The 18,687-nt window shown below is 32.3% G+C and overlaps 1 long non-coding RNA gene across 1 annotated transcript; it reads left to right on the top strand.

The window, feature by feature from the left end:
• Positions 1–15,759: 15,759 nt before the first annotated feature.
• LOC133793781 (uncharacterized) lies at positions 15,760–18,054 on the top strand. Its single transcript, XR_009874950.1, has 4 exons — positions 15,760–16,435; positions 16,517–16,591; positions 17,060–17,121; positions 17,840–18,054. It is a non-coding gene; the product is annotated as an uncharacterized LOC133793781 (long non-coding RNA).
• Positions 18,055–18,687: the final 633 nt, after the last annotated feature.

Genomic DNA, 18,687 nt, shown 5'->3' with positions numbered 1-18,687 from the left:
TCTTCCAATTCTTAACCCGATGAATTTCTAGATTTATTGGGGGTTTTTATTTGTCTCATGATCATATGTAATACTAGTTGTAAATCATGATTTATAATGTCTAATGATATTTTTGCTTGCTTTGCTTTAAGCAAAGCAAGTTCTCATCATTTTACACAAAGTTTCATGTATAGCGTTTGTTTTTAATTATATATTAATATATGTATATACATTTAATTCTTATTGTTAGCTAACTATATATAATTAATATAATACTCTCAAATAACACGTCCGCAAATATTCCACTTTAAATAAATATAATTAAATGAGAAAATGTCAGTAATTATAAGCTTATGCTAGAATCGTAGTTTACATTCGTATATAATACGAATTTTTGTCTTTGCTGTACAAAATTAGGAATGCGACCTAATAATACCCTAACATATAATAGTAATCACACTTCCTTTTATTGTAGAAAAATGGGTTTCAAATCTCCCCACACTAGTACCATATGCAAAATCACAAAACGAAATCTGATATTAAAAAAATGTTTTAAAAATTGCATGCACACTATGCAATAAACAAATTTCTAGTTACAAATAATTAGGCAGATAGAGAGCAGCCACCCTATAGTACTACATATAATTGTCTTTAATATATATAATACTAAAAATACACATATCACGGGGGCGCGTTCCAAATAAATGCTTTAAAAAGAGAAATAAACAATTAGTATCTCCATCCAATTTGCGTATTTGACTCAGTCACCATCTAATTCTGATTAGAAAAATAAAACATGATTAGCTTACGAGTAATACACACACAGAGCTAAAATAAATACTCAATAATCAACTTGAGAAGATCGAGTAGAGTACTTTACTATATAATAATTTAATTATACCGATCGATCCAAAGTGGGGACTGGAAGAATAAGTAGTATATATGTGTACTAGACCAATATATTATTAGTATCATATTCGTCAACAGCTATGGTCCAAGCCATTAAACTTCATGGCTTTGTTGGATTATCAAACCTAGAACTTCTCCTAACCTTTGACATTTGGGGATTGGAATTTATAATAAACATTACTTCTGCTTTTTCTATTTTGTTGTAATTGGGCGTGTCATGCTCATATAACCTGGCTTGATTGAGATGTATTAATTAGATAAGATTTTGCATTAATATGAGCTTGTTTATAGGAAGCTTGCGTACCACGCTTTACACCAAATATTGGTCCACCACGTGACCACCTGATACACGCCAGGCTCGATCGGCTAATAATCTCTATTGCTTTATATTAAGTTATACACACACACATGTATACATATATATATAATAACCTCTAGCTATATTTCATGCTAATAACAATTTTAAATCTCTAACATATAAAAAAGCTGGCCTCTCTTGATTTTTTGTGTTTTCATGTGAGTTTGATGAATATTGAACAGCCTTAAAAAGGTATTGCATATCAACTAGGGATCGTCTATGCATTATAACATCATATGCAGCTAGATATAGCGTTATTAGCTAGCTAGCTTTCGATTGTGTAATGATTTATATAAAGATATGCTATATGTGTATATATATACTTTGCGATATGGACACATTATTATTATATTTGGAGTTTCCATAATAATTTTTAAGTTTAATTTGACTTTCTAATCCTTTCTATATAACTCGAATAATTAAATCATTAATAATAGCTTATTGGTTTGTTAAGTATGGATTCAATCGCTTTTATCATCTTTCAACTATTTGCCTACATAATTTCCTATTTTCTTTATAAAATAATCTGTTAACGTCGCGATTAAACATTATTAAATACACTTTCTACGATCATCTATGTAACATTAAATAATACTTCAATAATTAAATTATATTATGTTCTTAAAAACACAACTAATATCTAGGCCTGCAGTGAAAGACTTTCTTCATTTCTAAGTTAACGCCCCTAATTCTCCTAATTAAAAAAACAATAATTTAATGTGTGTCGATCGTTACATGAACTTTCCGTTTATGTTTTTGTCAACTGTTATACAATTTGAAGCCTAGCTAAGTCTCTGCATTGAATTCCAGCTTAAATTTTTAAAATTTTAGTTGAATTTTATGAAAGTCAACCTCATATTATCAATATATGTCTTTTTCTTTAATTTTAATTTTCTGGTGAAGAGGGGCAAAAAAAAAAATCTTGGACATTTAATGACCTTTTCATAATATTGCAACTAGCATTTGACTACTCATTTATCGAAAGACCCCCAAAAAAAACGCCTGTGTGATCAAAGAGTCGGTAGAGTCATTTTGGCACCACATTACCCCAACATATGTCACTCATTCATTCTTTACTTCATATTTAGTAATTATTAATTTGTAGTGAACTATTCACAAAAATATACTAATGAATCCATTGACTCTTATTCTGCAAGTGTTGAAAGCTAGATATTTCAAAAGTCACTGTTTTTTGGATTCTAGGGAAGGTAATAATACCTATCTCTGATACGGCGAAGTATAATGTGAGACAAAGACCTACTTATCAAAAAATTATAAGAAGGCAAATAGGAAATGAAATTCACACAAAAGGGCAATGATCCATGGATACCGAGACCACCATTTTTTTCTCCAATTACTAGAGGAACAACCGAGTGTATGACAGTCTCTGAATTCATAAAAGTGCCAGGAATATGGAATAAATGACTAATTCAACAATACTTTAATTCTCTTGACTCTCAGTTTATTCTAACCATACAAATTATAGTCCCTTTGAGCATACCGACTTGTGGCATTGGCACTACACAATTCATGGATGCTACTCAGTAAAAAGTAGATATAATTTAGCTATATAGTTGACAAATCCTTGCCATCCTCATCAAGTGAGGTTCTTTCAATATAGTAGAAATATTTTTGGGCAATTAAAATTGCACGAAAAATATTACATTTTGGGTGAAGTGGTTTTCATGAGATTTTGCCTATACTAAGGGGATTATATCGCCATAACATATAGCCCACACAATAATTTCCATTTGTGTTGTTTTGGGGAAGATTCTAATGTACATGCAGTTTTTTGGTACCCTTATTCCCAAGACATATGGAAGAAAATGGACTACCCTTTTCTCCTATGCCAAAAGGAAGATGTATCTTTCAAATGTGTATTACTATATGCCTCAAAAATCTTAGAAAAAGAAGCTTTTGAAAATATGATAATTGTTGCTTGGATAATATGTTTTGAAAGAAACAAGAAAACTCATGGCCAACAAAATAGAACACACAACAAGTGATGGGTTGGCTATCTTCTTATTAGGAAGCTATGTAGAATGTACAAATCAAACATGTCCAAGAGGAAGCTCTTTCAATGAAAAGATGTAAGAAGTAGAAATTCATGATTTCACATTGTATGTAGATCCATCAATCTCGACCCATACAAATATGGTTGGTTTGGGAGCAATCATATTCTCAGCAAATAAGCAAATAAAGGCAACTCTCTCCAAGCCACTGCAAGGTTCGTGATTAACTTGATCTCATTACTAAGACATGTAGGGTCTAACCAAAGAGACACCCATTTGGTTAGATAATTCAAATCCAATCAAACTTTTATTTAATAATATGTTTTTAAAAAAGTTTCTTATAGGAGTTGGGATTTTGTGATTCATGTTCTTTATCGGCTTTTCAGGCGGAGGCACTTGCACTTTTGGTATGATTAAAATGTGTTTAAGATATTGGTCTACGAGTAAAAACATTCTTTTTTGATTCTCTGTCTTTGGTCTGAGCTTTGGGTAACAATACAATATACCAAAATGAACTAGGGGTTATTTTTTCTGACATAAAAGTTTTATTTTCTAGCTTTCTAGGAACATCTTTTTTTCATGTTAGTCACAACTTTAACGTTGCACCTCATGGTTTAGTTAAGCATGCTCTTAAGATAGACGATGAGATTTGTTGGATGGAAGAGACCTCTGCTCCCATCTGTAATGATGCTTTTTTGCAATCTCAATCTAATTAGGTAGATTTTGACCCCAACAAAAAATTGACAAAATTTCAAAATTTTCAAACTCTACAGTACACAAATACTTGATGTCAACGTAACTATTTTTATTGTCATCATTTTTTAGGAATTTTAAATTTTTTTATCAATATATCATTAATTTCAATAACATTATATATAATATAAAAATAGATTCCACTTGGTAGAGAAAATTAGAAAATATATCTATTAAATTAGCTCTCAATTCATGCAAAAATCACAATGTGAAAAATATAGTATACAAACAGCATGATATAATAATTAGTTCAAAAAAAAATTCAAAAAAAAAATATGTAGTTCATAAAATCAATGATTTTTTCCAAAAAGGGCAAATAAAATAATTAAGAAGGTATGGAAAATTTGAAGAGATCGATCTAGATTGAAAGGCCAAAAGATGACCACGTGTGAAAGTAGTTGGTAGGATTCTGCACTCTGCTTTTTCTGCGTAGCAAAGTTTGTTGTTGTTGATGTTATTGTTGACAACTTCCTAATAGTAATACCAATTTCGTACTTCTCTCTCTCTCTCTCTCTCTTTAATCATATTAAGTCAATCGTCAACCCTTGAACCATTTAAAAATGGCCTTCCTCCTTAGTCCTGACCAATCACACTAAACAACAACAAACTAAACCCACTAATCGCCACCGTCCAGATCACCCCATGTGGATCACGGAGGCAATCATGAGCTGCCACGTCATCATATCATTACAAAATATTACATCCTAGCATCCAACTACCGTTTTGGATTATTAAATTTAATTCTATATATTTATATTTTTAGGAATTAATATGAACAATCTCATCAACTTTTCTAACCATAGAAGAAGAAGCTCATGAAAATGGAGTCATGTAAATACCTTTTGTGGCGTGATAGGCGCAGCCATGGAGCCATGTTATTGGTCCACCTTCCCCCATAATAATATTTCTTTCGAGTTACAACAAATCATGCCACATTCTAACTTTACAATAAAAAGTTATGTATGTGATATATCGTTGTGTTGTGACTATACATATCGTATAGAATATAAGTTTGATAGTCAAATCGATAACTATGTTTTGCTTTATGACGATAAAGCTCGATCGATCGATCAACCCAACTTTAATAGATTAAAGAGTTTGTTTGGATTTTCTAAACAAACGATTAGAAGTTCTATTTGGAACTTTGTATGGTAACCTCATTTAGTATTTTTTTTAAAAAGAGGTGTGAAAAATGTTATAGTATAAAGATAAAAAATGCATCCCAGTTCTCATATAGATATGCTTTTTATATAGATTTGCATAGTAAGGTTTTTTAAATGATATTATGTATGGTATAATGGAGCTTTAGAATATGCTACATTGTTACAAATTTGTTTTCCGAGTTTGGCTTTCCAACTATAATTAAATAATAAATAATTGTAGTCGTTGTAGATATTTCATTAAAATTTACATTTATCAATGTTCAGGGCCGGCCGTGGGCATAGGCGGGCTAGGCCCGTGCCTAGGGCCCACTCCTACCCAGGGCTCATTTTATTTAAAATTAGTTTAATTTTATATTACTAAATATTAGTTTAATTTTATTTAAAATTACATAAAAAAAAATTACATATACAAAAGGGCCTATTTTTTTCAAATTTATTAAAACCGTCTTAGGCCCGCTTTTTTTCAGGGCCGGCCCTGTCAATGGTATATATTGTGGTTGTGTCTGTCTTAAACAAATTAAGCTCCAGGTGTAATATTGTTTTTGGTAGAAGAAAGTAACAAAGAGAGAGATAAAGAGATAAAAGCTTGATTCTGTCCTTATAGTAGAAACAACAAAGACTTGGATATATATTATGGGAAAATATAATTTTAGTCCATGTGTTTTTACCAAATATGTGATTGTTCTATTGTTAAATGACAATTTGAAACATGTGTTTTACAAAATAGATCAAAAGAGTATCCTATACTAGATTTTCGTCAAAATATTTTCAGTTATAAGATCAATTCTCAGGTCATTAGTGATGCGATGAGTTCAAAGAAGTTGAGAAAGTGATCAAAGAGCTGAGAATGAAAGATTATATTTGAATTTTTTTTATCAAAATTAGATATAAGAATTTTGATCTATTTTGTAAAACACATAGTTCGAATTATCATTTAACAAAATACTGAAATCGAAAAAGATTATTAGTGTTGATAAGGTAACAACAAAAAAACTAGCTAGTAACTAATAACAATATGTCACTTTGGATGATGAAGAACTGCTCCAGAGAAAACAATAAGCTTCGAAAACTCTTCAACAGTCAAAAACATGAAGGGATGGTCTTCCACAAAAGTATGAAGGGATGTAGAGCACAACCGTAACTTATACCAACAAGCGGGGCAGCAACAACTTATGTTCCTATCTCATTCACTTCTATACAAGATTTATGAAGTATATAAAGGCAATATAAAACATTGTCATAATTAACCATGTTTGAGAAATCTACATCCTCGTAATTAAATGGGTAATGTTAATCCTTTTTCTTCAAGTAACTTCTTAGCATCAACATCATATGAGAATTTTAGCTTTGGGAATTTACACGTGAAAAAGTGTCACTTTATATAAATATTTTTATATAATTTTATTATTTTATTTTATATTTTACTATTCTAATTTTATTTTTGGTTTTACTGTTTTTACCATTTATTTTCTTTCTTCTTTTTTCCAATTTTTTTTCACTTTTCTTTCTTTTTGTTTACCACGCATATTATTATTTTTTTCAATTGTTTTAGCTTGTGTAATTTTTTTTATATTAATTTTTTTTAGGTCTGGATTAGGTATCTTTATATATATATATACTTTCATTTTCTTTTTAATTTTATTCCTTTGTCTTTTCTTTAATGGGTGAGAGTATAAACAACTGAGTTGGAGAGGTTGTTCGATCCATCAATGGGTTAGTTGGGTCTTCATCTAGTAATGTAGATATAGTTTTAGCTTTTGATGATGATGTGAAGATCACGTTGTATGAAATTTACAAGATTGCAACCCAAAGGCCTTTCTTGGGTCCCCAACCAATGGCGTTGAAATTTTTTCCAAGACCAAAATGGTTAAATATCATCAACCTTAATCTCATGAATCATGAATGTATACCTTAAAAACAACAAATAGATTGATCAAAAGAGATTATACAAAGGTATTTTGATGGTAAATCGATTTCTGCATTATGTAATGAACTCTTTTGAATTTTCTGATGAGTTGCAATATTTTGTATTTTATTATAGCATATGTGAAATATCCTTTTGGTTGATAGATATGCTGATGAGTTCTTAGCTAACAACATACATGAGTGTGTGGGACGTTATCTAACTATTTAGCTAGGATGTATAAGGCTAAATTTAAGTATGTGGCATCCGATGACAATAATATAGGTAATGAGTTACCCTTAAGATAATAATAAGTTATCATGATAGTAACCAGTTACTTATAATATAGCTAACCTGTTACCCCTAAGATGGTTACAAGTTATCCTAATGGCAACCAGTCACTTAAAATATAGATAACTAATTAGTCCTAAGATAGTGGTAATCGTTACTTATAGTATAGGTACTTATAGTATAGGTATCTGGTTACCCCTAAGATGGTAACAGGTTATTCTGATGGAAACATCAAATTTAGATAAAAATAAGATATAAAAATGTGAAATGTAATCTATCAGATAATCAGTTACCTAACCCAACATTAAAAAATGATCTAACAAAGAAAAAGAAAAGAAAAATGAAACAATGTAAACAGAAAAGGCTATGGTAAAAAAACAATAATAGAATAGTAAAATAATTATGTAATATTAAAATATATGTGAAAAATGAAGGGGAAAAAAAGAAAAAAGAAAATAGAAGGAGAAAATAATAAGTAGAAAAATGATTAAATAAAAAAAGAAGAAAAAACGGCTGGAAAAAAAAAAGAAAAAAATGAAGAAGAAAAAATATAAGGAAAAAAGAAAGAAGACAAAAATGAAAGAAAAAAAAAGTGATGAAGGAAAAAAATAAAAGAAAAGAAAAGGATGAAGGAAAATATGAAAAAAAAAAGTTCAGGAAAAAAGAAGAAAGAAATAAAAGCTGGAAAAATAATAAAAAACTAAACAAAATAACCCTCAAAATCAAATAAAACATAACTTTTATTAAAATTATGGCATAATTATATATTTTTTTAAATTTATGAGAAAGAAAATTTCGTAATTATGAATTCCAAATTCAAAAATGCCATAAAAAGGTGGAAAAATTAAATGCCAATAATTTTGTAAAACAACCTATAAAAAGCTATAAATATGAAAAAAAAATCCCTAAATTTAATTTTTAATTTATTAATTAAATGTGAAATAAATAAACTAAGATATTATTGAGCCCAAAAATTGGTCCAATAACTACTTTTGGTCGCCTCAAATAGAAGGGAATGACCAAAATATTTGTTTTGAATTTTGATTCTCAAATGATTCAAATTAAAATATCCATCTATTTATTTTAATATTACTTTTATTAAATTCCTATCAAATTAACTAATTATAATTTGAACATTAATTTAATATACTTTATTAATATCAATATTAATAAAATTGACCAAAGTGACTAAAAAGTATTCTCTTGAGAATTTCCAATTTTTCTCTTATTTCCTTATTCATGAAAATGTTTATGAATAATATAACATTATTTATTTGTGTTGACCTAGTCAACATGATATTTACAGTTGATAATTAAATCAACATTTTGAAACTATTTAATGTGATTTAATCAAAGACGACGCGAGAACTATAGATCCATGAATGCAAGCTACAATAAGTTCCCGTTAGTACACTCAACAGATAAATGTCATCACAACTTATAAATTTCGAATGACTCCACTGTAGACTCGAAATTGGACTCTTGATTCATATAATGTGTTTACTTGTATAAAAAATGCGATCATTTGTTAAAACCATTTTCGTCTATCAATCCTCTATTGATGGCTTACTAATGATCTGGGTGTAAAACACCGTTTTGCCCTTTATTTATATTTTATCCTTAACTTTCACTAAGTCTCTTGTAAATGATAAATTTATAAAGTGAATCACAAATATGAGTGCTTAATCATTTAGCCATTTGGACTAAGCTATTGAGGAAGTCATATTTCGTATTTATGATAGATACTCTCATTCAATTATATTGCTGAAACTCAAAGATGTAAGTATTAACCATGTCGAAGAGATAAGCTTTAACGAACAAATCAAAAGATTCAAATAATATAAATCAATAAAAATATTATCACTCGGGATTGAGATTGACTTGACCAATGATCAATATTGTGACACTTATTAAATTTAATAATAACGATATTTATTTATCTATCAATAATCAATATCGATTATAGTTCGATGAAACAAAATACATATGATTTTATTTAATGTTCTGGATTGAACATCACACCGTTGTGCAAATAGACATTATCATAGATTTCTAAATCAGTGAAAGTTATATGCACTGAATTAATCTTAGGGCATGTATCTTTTTTAACATATAATTACACTTATAATTCATTGTGACCTAGTCATCATAAGTGTAATGATAAATATGTTCGAGAATTTATAGATGTTTGTATTATAAAGCAATGTAAATGTGAACAAAATTGATTTTTACTTCTTTTATTATTGATAATAATTTGTGTTATAAAAGAAATATGATTTACATGGCATAAAACTCAACAACGAGCTCGTCATAACTTTCGGACTCGTCATAACTTTTGTGTTCATGTACTTTCTTAACCACTTGGAACAAGAATAATACGTGATGACGAGCATTATCTTTCACCTAGTTGATTCACGTAGCAATCATCCAAGCAATTCACATGGTTTATGATATCTAATGCTACATTTTCATCCGCACTAATCTCTCATTCGATTAAACACTTGCTCGATTAGAAGCTTTTGTTAGCACTTTGTCATCTTTCTTATATTTTATTTGTGCGACGAGCAGACACAACATAAATTTTTCAACTAGATTACCTAAGTTACTAATTTAAATAACCTAACATGTCACTACGCAAAAATTTGGTATTTGCTCCATGTTTAGGTGTTAAAAGTATACTCCATGCTAAATTTGACATAATAATTACTAAACAAGTTTATGATATAATTATGCTAAGAAACAAAATCTTCTAAAGCATATATTTTAACTGTTTTGGGATAGATGAACATGTTTTTATATTTGGATTTAGTAGTGTGATATTAGATCTTATCTAAATTCCTTACATATTCACCTCTAAGTTTCTTTTATTTTATTAAAGCTAAGAAAAAAATTGAGGGAATATATCATTTTAGTATTTTTCATGTTTATCTTGTAACTAACTTAATGTTTTGTTATTTAATTAATATTGTTTTAAAACATTGTATATAATAAATAAGTTCAAAATTGTAACTTTCCACCAATTTTTATAAGTACCTTTTCTGATAAAAAAATTTATAAATTTGTACCTTCTGTACATTTTTGACAATCTAAAACATATTTATAAATTTTTTTTATCCAAAAATTTATTTACTAAAATTAGTGAAAAGTACTATTTTGAATTGATTTAACATATACAAAGTATTAAAATAATCTTAATTAAATAATTATGTACTAAATTAGTTCTAAGACAAACAATAGGTACTAATTAAAATGGTATATAACTTTTGTTTTATTTTTAACATTATTTTAAAAGGGAAATTTGGTTTTTAATGCAATAAGTGACACTCCGTTTGAAAAATACCCTATCACTATAAGTCTCTCGTTTTGGTCCTACTAATGTCGTTACTACCCAAAATACCCCTGGCATAATTTTCTCAAACTCTCCGTATTCTCTCCCAAAATACCCGAACCAAGCAAACTTTGAAATCGATAGGCCTCGATTGAATCCGTAGAACCCAACTTCATTGTCGTCCACGAACACGAACAAGGGCTCCCAAAGGTCGGACTTGACGATTGGAGAAGGGGAAGGAGAAAACGTCGAGCAAGGCAACCAAATTTTTAGGAAACAACCTCAAAGAAAGCGAAGGTGAGGGATTTCGTTTTTATTTTGCAATATGTGTATGTGCCTGGTTTTTTTTGTTGATTTTCGTTCATAGGATAGATCGGGGCTGGCAATGAAGAAATCTGGGTTTTTTTCGATATTTTCATGAAACTCGATAGAAATCGATAGGAATCGATAGGACTCGATAGTAGAGGATGAGGAATGGATTAGACTGTGCCTCGATAGGAATCGATAGGGGACTCGATGATACAAGGCTTTGGGAATTTTTAGAACATACCTCGATAGGACTCGATAGGGGACTCGATGATACAAGGCTTTGGGAATTTTTAGAACATACCTCGATAGGACTTGATAGGGGACTCGATGATACAAGTCTTTGGGAATTTTAGAACCTGCCTCGATAGGACTCGATTATACAAGGCTTTGGGAATTTTAGAACATACCTCGATAGGACTCGATTATACAAGGCTTTGGGAATTTTAGAACATACCTCGATAGGAATCGATAGGACTCGATAGGGGACTCGATGATACAAGTCTTTGGGAATTTTAGAACCTGCCTCGATAGGACTCGATTATACAAGGCTTTGGGAATTTTAGAACATACCTCGATAGGACTCGATTATACAAGGCTTTGGGAATTTTAGAACATACCTCGATAGGAATCGATAGGACTCGATGATACAAGGCTTTTTGAATTTTAGAACATACCTCGATATGAATCGATAGGACTCGATAAGACTCGATGATACACGGCTGTGGAGAAAGCTTTGAGAGCTGAGCACAGAGAAGAAAAGATAACAAAAGCTAAAGCTGCTACTAGCATGCCTCGCAGAGACACTCCATTCAACAAAGAACAAAGCCGCTTTCACAATGACAACAAAAGAGGGGCCCAGAATTTCCAATTTAGACAATGACAGAATAAGAAATTTAAAGGAGGTCAGCAAAACAGGCAATCTGGATTCCAACAAATGCCACGATGTCAAACTTGTGGAAAAAATCATTTCGGGGAGTGCAGGCTTCTAACTAAGAGATGCTTCAAATGTGGCAAGGGGGATCATTTTATCAAAGATTGTCCATTGATGAAGAACCAACAAATGAAGGGTGAACCTCAAAGGACAAATGCTAGGGTGTTCACGATTACTCAGGCTGATGCTGATACCAACAACTCTGTTGTGTCAGGTGATATTTTTGCATCTGGTATTCTCACTCATGCATTAATAGATTCAGGTGCCACACATTCATTTGCATCATTGACATATGTAAAAAGGTTGGGTAGATCGTGTGAAAAATTGTCAGAAGTTTTTAGTACAATGTTACCATCTGGAGAGATTTTGTATTCTACTCATTGGTTGAGGGGGGTTCCTATTTGCATTGATGGTAGAGAATTATATGCTGATCTAATAATGTTAGAGATGCACGATTATGAGGTGATTTTGGGTATGGATTGGCTTTCAAAGTATAATGCCACTATTGATTGTAAAAGGAAAACAATGCTATTTAAGCCTTCGGAGGAAGATGAGTTTATGTTTACTGGAGCGACATCAAAAAGTTGCACTCCATTAATTTCTGCTATGAAGGCCAGGCGACTGTTGGAAAGTGGATGTGTGGGTTATCTCGTCAGTGTGGTTGACATGTATAAGGAGCAAAAGTTAAAACCGGAAGATGTACCGGTAGTTAGAGATTTCTTAGAAGTATTTCCAGAAGATTTACCGGGATTGCCTCCAGACAGAGAAATTGAATTTGTGATTGAGCTACTTCCTGGTACAGCCCCTGTGTCCAAGGCACCTTATAGAATGGCACCAGCAGAACTAAAGGAATTAAAGATACAGTTGCAAGAACTCCTGGATAAAAAGTTTATCAGGCCTAGTTTTTCACCATGGGGAGCTCTGGTGCTATTTGTGAAGAAAAAGGATGGGACAATGCGAATGTGTATTGATTATAGAGAATTGAACAAGTTGACAATCAAGAATAAGTATCCACTTCCTAGAATTGATGATCTTTTTGATCAATTACAAGGAAGAGGAGTGTTTTCAAAGATTGATTTGAGATATGGGTATCATCAATTAAAGATTAGAGAAGAGGATGTACCAAAGACCGCATTTCGAACTCAGTATGGTCATTATGAGTTCCTTGTGATGCCATTTGGATTAACTAATGCTCCAGCTGCATTCATGGACTTGATGAACAGGGTGTTTAAGGACTACCTTGATAAGTTTGTAATAGTGTTTATTGATGATATCTTGGTGTATTCTCGATCCCAAGAGGAACATGAGGAACATTTGAGGTTGACGTTGGAGAAATTAAAAGAAAAACAACTCTATGCCAAATTTAAGAAATGTGAATTTTGGCTAGAGAAGGTGGCATTTTTGGGCCATATAGTCTCAAAAGATGGTATTTCGGTGGATCCATCAAAGATTGAAGCTGTTAGTAAGTGGAATAGACCAACAAATGTTTCAGAAGTAAGGAGTTTTCTGGGATTAGCAGGCTATTGCCGAAGATTTGTTGAAGGATTTTCCAAGATAGCAATGCCATTGACACAACTCACGAGGAAGAATCATAAGTTTGAATGGACTGAAGCTTGTGAGAAAAGTTTTCAAGATTTGAAGCAAAGATTGGTTTCTACACCAATACTTACTATTCCATCTGGATCGGGAGGACTTGTGATTTATAGTGATGCTTCAAAGCAAGGTTTAGGGTGTGTGTTGATGCAGAATGGCAAAGTCATAGCTTATGCTTCTAGACAATTGAAGGACTATGAACAGAAGTATCCAACACCTGATCTGGAGTTGGCAGCAGTTGTTTTTGCACTAAAGATTTGGAGACATTATCTGTATGGTGAGAAGTGCGAAATATATACCGATCATAAAAGTCTCAAGTATTTCTTCACTCAGAAGGAATTAAATATGAGACAAAGGAGATGGTTGGAGCTAGTGAAAGATTATGATTGTCAAATACTTTATCATCCTGGAAAAGCAAATGTAGTTGCAGACGCACTGAGTAGAAAATCTCATGGTAATGTGTCATTTTTGAGGAAATTGACAAGACCACTTCAGGAGGACATGTGCAGAGCGGAGATTGAAGTAATCACAGGAAGATTATCAGTAATGACTATTCAATCTACCTTGTTAGAGAGAATCAAACAAGGTCAATGTGAGGATCCTTACTTGGTGGAACAAAAAGGTGAATTGGAAAGTGGGAAGGTCAAAGAGTTTAGTGTGTCATGTAATGGGATGCTAAAGTTCAAGGAAAGAGTTTGTGTCCCTAATAATGAGGAGTTGAAGAGAGAAATCCTTACCGAAGCTCACAATACCTTGTATTCAGTGCATCCGGGGACGGCCAAGATGTTTAATGACTTGAAAAGACACTACTGGTGGCCCAACATGAGAAAGGATGTGGTCGAGTTTGTAGCCAAGTGTTTAACCTGTCAACAAGTGAAAGTTGAACATCAGGATCCTGCTGGTTTACTACAACCAATACGGATACCAGAGTGGAAATGGGAAGAGATTACTATGGATTTTGTAGTTGGATTGCCAAAGACTTCTAAACAGCATGATGTTATCTGGGTTATAGTAGACCGATATACCAAATCAGCACACTTTCTTCCGGTACACATGACTTATACTATGGATCAGTGGGCTGAATTATATGTTCAAGAGATTGTTAGACTTCATGGAGTGCCAGTATCTATAATTTCAGACCGGGATGCTCGATTTACTCCATTGTTTTGGAAAAGTTTGCAGAGAGCATTGGGCACAAAGTTGAAGTTTACTACGGCATATCACCCCCAATCTGATGGACAATCTGAAAGGACCATTCAAACTCTTGAAGATATGCTTCGAGCTTGTGTCCTAGATTTTCAAGGATCATGGGAGAAGTATTTGTGTCTGATAGAGTTTTCTTATAACAATAGCTTTCATGCAACGATTGGTGTAGCACCGTATGAAATGTTATATGGCAAAAAATTCATATCGCCAATTCATTGGGATGAAATGGGAGAAAGAAAGTATCTTGGTCCAGATCTGGTCAGAAGGACAACTGAAGCAGTAGAGAAGATAAGAAAAAGAATGTTAACTGCTCAGAGTAGGCAAAAGAGTTACGCTGATCGAAAGCGAAGAGATGTGGAGTTCAACATTGGGGACAAGGTATTTCTGAAAATTGCCCCTATGAAAGGAACAATGAGGTTTGGAAAGAAAGGGAAGTTAAGCTCAAGATTTATTGGACCTTTTGAAGTATTGGAAAAGGTGGGAAAGGTAGCCTATAGACTGGCATTACCGCCATCACTGTCAAATGTCCACGATGTTTTTCATGTCTCATTATTGAGAAAATACGTGCCAGATCCTTCACATGTGCTAAACTACGAGCCAATAGAAGTTGAACAAGACCTAACATATGAAGAAAAACCAGTGAAAATTCTTGACAGAAAAGAGAAAGAGTTGAGAAATAAGAAGATTTCACTGGTTAAGTTCTTGTGGAGAAGTTCAAACATTGAGGAAATGACATGGGAACGGGAAGATGATATGAGATCTAAATACCCAGAGCTATTTGGGTAAGAGAAATTTCGAGGACGAAATTTTTATAAGGTGTAGAGGATTGTAGCACCCACATTATTTTGATATAATATAGCCAATAATCACATGATTGCATTGCATTACATATCATACAATATGTATAAATTGAGCATATGCATATTCTTATAAGTTTTTTCATGTATAAGTATAAAAGTTGTGTATGTGATGTCTATATGTATGCTCAATATTATTAACCATGTGGCATTTGAGTTGTCTTTTATGGGTGTTTGATGTGCTCAAGATATAAGAAAGTATGAAAAATATGGACAAGGCATGGAATTAAGTGATGAAAGTGAGATATAGAAGGCAAAATAGGTTAAGTAGTGAAAAATAGTACAATGTCGATTACTAGTATTTCGGTGTAAAATTGAGTATTTATGGATTTACCAAATGTAATCGAGGTATGATTAAGGTCTCATTGATGATGTAAAAATGTTTTTAGAACCATTAGATCAATTCTTGATGGGAGGTATACATAATCAGTGGTATTGATGCAAAGTCAAAACGAGCTTAGCATAAGTGCGCTACGCTCGATCGGGTAAGCATAACTATTGGGTATGAAGTCATATGGACCTAAGGTTTGGTGTGAGTGTTTTACACATAATGATAATAGGCCTAGCAGATGATTAAGTCGAAATTATTGAAGTGATAAGGTTTTCATAAGTCAAAAGGTGAAATGATGAGATGAAAGGTGTCAAATTTTGATACAATAAGGCTAAATCATTGAAAATAAGGAATTTTCATCAACCTTATCACTTTGCACGACCATTACTCTGAAAAATAGAGAGAAAAGAAAACCAAAAACCATTTCTTGGCTGGTTTGAAGAAATTCTAAGGACATCCAAGTGAAAGCAAAGCCAAAGAAGTAGATTAAGCTTAGCTCTAGCCTTTTTATGGTAAGTTCTTGTACTTGGAAGTTAAACCATGTTTTTTGAATTTTTCTGAAAGCTTATATATGGTGTTTTATCCTTTTTGAGATATTTCTTGGGGTTTCCAAGTGGTTTGAGGTTTAGAAAAGCTTGAAGAGATTGTTTTCGCCAAAAAGTTGCTCGGTAAGTGAAATTTTGTGTTTTATGAGGTTTTTGGGGTTCTTGGAGTACAAGATGATTTTTGATTATTTGATTGAGTTTATAAGAGAGTATATATGTTTATAAATGTTTGAATAGATGTGGAGACTCATTTAATTTAGGTGATGATCTAGGAAATTAGAATTTTATCAAAATCGGTATATGATAACTTTATGATGAATCATGTTGGTATTTGGGATATATGGTTATGGCAGGTTATTTGATGTTGATTATTGGTTGATTTTGACATTTGAGGATAGCTAAAATTAAGGGGAAACTCTGTCAAAATTTCTCTAAGTGTCTAAGATAAATCTAATGCTCGATCTAGGTGGTTTAAGGTATTTTAGGCATGTTTTGGGTATGAAATTTGATATGATGTTTTATGGGTATTTTTAAATGAGAGTTCAATGTATTAATGCCATCATTATGATGAGAAATCTATGTCATTGTCAGGATAAGCACATCAATACCTAAGACACCACTTGTTACACGGTGAATTATATTTTGGACAGAAGGTAAGTAAAGTACTCAACTGCAACACAAGAATTACATGTTATGTGAAAGTATGCATTATATGAATATTTTGTGAGTAAGTGGTATTAACATACATTGACACTCCATCATAAATTTGTATGCATGGCATAATAGTGATATGGAAAATTATTATATGATATAAGACCATGCATGATATTATGATGATTAATTATATGATGCCTTTGTAAGTTTTGTGCAACATAAAAGAAAGTTGTAACAAGAAATTTAAGTTCAGTGCCACTGTTTTGAAAAGGCAAATGAAAGTGTTAATAAGTGTAAACGGAGGCCTATAGTAGGCTTATAATAGCTGCCCAATAATTTGGGCTAGGTTTTAGTGAACCAATTATATTGTTTGCCATGTTTCCGTTTTTATTTCTCCTCCATATGAGTTATTGTTATATGTATTGACACCACAGTGTGTGGCCCCCTTAACTCTTGAGCTCGACGGGGCAACGATGGAATAAGGTTTTTAATGTGCCCTACTGTGGTGATGGCTAGCCGGAGGAGAACCCATGGGATTTTATATTGTATGTGTAACAAGCCCTGCAGGCATTGACCAATTCAAACAGTGTGCACAATATTAAGGGGCCCAAAATTTAAAAAGAAGTTGTGTATGTCCATTGATATTGGGTAATCATTAGCATTGCATGCATTACTTTGCTTACTGAGCTTTAGGCTCACAGTTGTCTTGTGTTGCAGGTAGAGAAAGAAATGTGTGAATGACATGAGGAGAACTGAAGCATGGTCCTGACCCTGATTTGTACATATGAACATATCGACATTTTTGTGGGTTATTTCAGTTATCAGTGTGATGTTTGTAATAAAGTGTGAAGTTATGTTTTGAAAACAAATTGGATTATTTAATACTTATGTATAATATGTTTGAGACCCACTTTATGTTTAATGTAAATAATGTGAAATAAGTTTTCAAGTTTAAAAAAAAAAAAATGTCCAGACTTTTACAGTAATAAATTATGATATAGTTTTAAAACGTAACACCTCAAATATGGTTTTAACTAAAATAAGTGAGGGTATTACAGTGATGCTTGACGGTGGTCCTTATCTCGAATTTTTTGTGAGCAAGTGTGTACTTCGTTGTATACAGTAATCTCGAACATTTCAGATCGCATTTTTTTCTTACCCCTCATTCTCCAACCACAATCAGGATCCTTGCAGGTAATGTACCACACATCAGTCCCAGATTTCTTCACCATAAACTCAAAATTATTCTTCATCGCAAATATGGATGCTTTGGTTTTCAATTCAAGCTTGTTCTGAAAGAACTTCCCAAGGTGCAATTCTCCTGAAGCTTTGCTAGTTGAGGAATGATGTTGATGTGAGGCCTCTATATCCTCTTTGGTGAACATGGGAGCACTCCATGTTCTACGATCTTCACCTAAGTCCAGTGGAGAACTCCATCTAAAACTATCATCGGTTCTACTTGGACCTGGACGACTACTGCTGGTCCCAGGTGTTTGCCGGTCTTCTATTCTGCGCTCCTCATCTACCATAACATTTGAACTCTATGTTGGCAAATCTGCCCTAAC

The sequence above is a fragment of the Humulus lupulus genome, chromosome 8, assembly GCF_963169125.1.
Source record: "Humulus lupulus chromosome 8, drHumLupu1.1, whole genome shotgun sequence".
Classification (NCBI taxonomy): Eukaryota; Viridiplantae; Streptophyta; class Magnoliopsida; order Rosales; family Cannabaceae; genus Humulus; species Humulus lupulus.
This window is presented reverse-complemented; position numbering and strand designations above follow the sequence as displayed.